Genomic DNA, 3,234 nt, shown 5'->3' on the forward strand with positions numbered 1-3,234 from the left:
AGTCCTCACAACTTGAGATCATCTTTTGATCACTTAAAAATAAATCAGTAGGCAAAACATATTATTTTGACGAATTTGTACAGTATAACAATGTCATTATATTATAAGTTGGTAGATTATGTTGGAAAAAACATGTATTTAAAGTGTTTATTTTTCTCTTAGAATAATATGCAAAAAGGCAATTACAGGAAGTTTCACTACTGGCTACTAGCAATTTCTCTACAATATATCTGGATTGTAATTACTTGAAATTTAACAATGGCATCAAACAAAACTTGCATTGTGCAAGCGAACAAGTGTTCGCAAAAGGAACATCATGTTATACCCTTAAGTTCAAATATAAATTTTTTTTCCAATTGGAATTTTGAGAATAATATAATTATCAGAAATCCAGAAAACTGTGAATTAGCTCAAAATTGGTTTCTTTCAATGCAGAAAAGTGCAACCAAAACTTCAGAAGTGGCATTTTCTGTTCCTTCTAATCTATATAAATCACTTATCAGTCCAAAACAGCATTTGATTGATTCAATCATGGAAGAATGTGGAAGATTCAATATTTATTTTTCAAGAAACAAGTCAGGTCCTCAAAAAGTCATTATTAGAGGCCCTGCAGAAAATGTTGAAAAGGTGAATAAAAAATTTCTGAAACTATTGGAAGAAGAGAAAGCCAAGAGTTTTTCTATAGCTGTCTGTGTCAAGTCAAAATATCACAAGTTTCTCAAGAATAAAAATGGTGGCAATCTTCCCAATATGTGTGTAAAACATGGGGCACATGCTATTTTCCCTACCCCTAAAAATAAGGATCAGGATTTAGTAACAATCATAGGGAAAGAGGAAGCTGTAAAAGAAGTACAAAAAGAACTAGAGCCATTGTTGAAAGACTTAGAGTATGTGGTGGAGGATAGCATACTGATAAATCGTAAATTTCACCATTATTTTGTCATGGGAAGGGATCAGCTAATACGAGAAATGACTGAAGTTTATGCTGGTATGATTATTAACTTTACTTATGAAGGAAAACAGAGCATCAGAGTTACAATGAAAGGAGAAAAAGCTTGTGTTGAAGCAGCAAAAAAACACATTGAACAGATTTTTGAGCCCTTGGGTTCTCATGTCACAACACAATATGTTATTCCGCAGAAGTTTTATACTTTTTTCATGGGACCAATGTGTTCCAAAGTCCAACAAATTGCTAAGGATTATAAAGTTCAATTCATATTCCCAGACAAAGAAAAGCCAACTATATATGTACAATCAGTGGTTCAGGAAACTGGGAAAGAAAAGGGGGGAAAGAACACTAAAGAACTTGCTTTTAGTAATCAAAGGAAATGTAAAACCATATTTGTCTCAGGTCAAATGGAAAATTGCAAAGCTGCTATGGGAGCTCTTGAGTATCTAATTCCTGTGACTGCTGAAGTCCACGTGCCCTCTCACCTACATCCTTACATCATTGGGCACAAAGGAAGTGGGATAAAGAAGCTAATGAGTGAATTTGATGTCCATACTCAGGTGTCACAACCAGGAGGCAATTCTGATATCATATCCATAATGGGTCTTGCTGCCAAGGTGGAGAAAGCCAAGACTAAATTAGAAAAGCAAATCAATGATTTACAAACAAAAATGGAAGATCGTGCACTAAGAAATTTTAAGCTAACATTTACTCTAGATCCAAAATACCATTCCAAAATCACTGGTCATAAGGGCTTACTTATTGCTCAGATTTGCACAGAGCATGATGTTACTATCCATTTTCCAAAGAAAGGAAACCGTGAGATAGAAGACCAAATCACAATTACCGGCTATAAAGAGAACACACTAGCAGCAAAAAATGCAATAATGAAAATGTTGCATAAGATAGAAAAAACTATTTCTAAGGAAATCCCACTAAACCACCAAGTTCGTGACAGTATTTTTGGACTTGGTGGAAAAGCCATCAATAAAATCATGGATCAATTTCAAGTAGACATCCGGTTACCTCCAAAAGGATCCTGGAATTCCAATATCACTGTGATTGGCCTCTCTGACAATGTTCAAGATGCAATTGACCATATCCTTGATCTTGAGAAGTACTACCTATCAGGTATCATAAGGTATGAATCTCCGTTGGATAATCTTAAGAACACCTATCTTTACAAAATAACCATGCAATCACCGAAGTGTTTTTTGAAAAGAGATGTTCCACGTAATGCAAAAGCCACCCCAAACTCCCCAAATGATGATTCTGAAGAATTCCCCAAACTGAAACAACAAACACCTCCCAAAACTCATCCTTGGAGACCATAACAAAAAAAATGTTAAAAAAAATAAAAGAAATTGTTCCAACCTGCTTACATGAAAGTACTATGAAAAATTTTATTTTTTAACTAATGGACCTACTGGATTGTAGGCACATTTCTGATATATTTGCATCATATATTTTGTACTTCCAAAATGTGTCACGGTAAATTTTGCTTGCTTCCATTTATAAGAATGAAATATGTACCAAATTGTTTTTTATTTTTAATGTAGACTTGTTTTTTTAACTCCTTTCGCAGCATTCAGTTTCCATTGTTCTGAATATACTCCATTTATGTATTCTATATATACAATAGGCATCCTAAGTTTCATGGTATATCAGTGCAACATCTTTTACTTTTCATTATTATGAACCTCAGAAACTGTCACATAGGAGCTACATCTTTATGTTTGCCCAAACAATACTCCATTTACTTCATAAAAACCACACTCTAATTGTGATTTTTTGTTTCTTTCTTCTTGAGTTATTTGAATTATTATTTATTTTATAAGGATCAAGCAACCTATTTCTCATTTATTATAGCTTACAACATGGGAAGAAACACAAAATACCATCACTGACCTATGTATTCATGTGCTGTTGTAGTACTTGCACACTAAATACTGTATCAGTGATATTCCAGAGAGCCAAAGATGCTAAAGAACAACAGATTTTGTTAAATGGAATTGTATACTTAGGTAATATCTTGGTAATTATGTATTTTTTGTTTTCTTTGATTTTTTTTTTTGTCTCTAGACACACCTTTAGAAACAATCCTAGAGGAAAAATAACAAATCCAAGAACAGGCTATGTATTTATTTTCTTTCCTGCGAACTCTTAGATTGGTAAACTTTGAGGATATAAAAGTTTTCAGTTTGTTATTGTTTCTTCTCTTTCTTCATTTCTTTTTTTGTCCCAGTCACTATGTAAAGGGTTACTGCTAAAAAAATACCTCATGT

General features: G+C 33.2%; 1 pseudogene; it reads left to right on the plus strand.

Moving 5' to 3' along the window:
• Positions 1-258: 258 nt before the first annotated feature.
• LOC101989973 lies at positions 259-2,283 on the plus strand (annotated as a pseudogene).
• Positions 2,284-3,234: the final 951 nt, after the last annotated feature.

This window comes from Microtus ochrogaster, chromosome X (genome assembly GCF_000317375.1).
Source record: "Microtus ochrogaster isolate Prairie Vole_2 chromosome X, MicOch1.0, whole genome shotgun sequence".
In the NCBI taxonomy this organism is placed as follows: Eukaryota; Metazoa; Chordata; class Mammalia; order Rodentia; family Cricetidae; genus Microtus; species Microtus ochrogaster.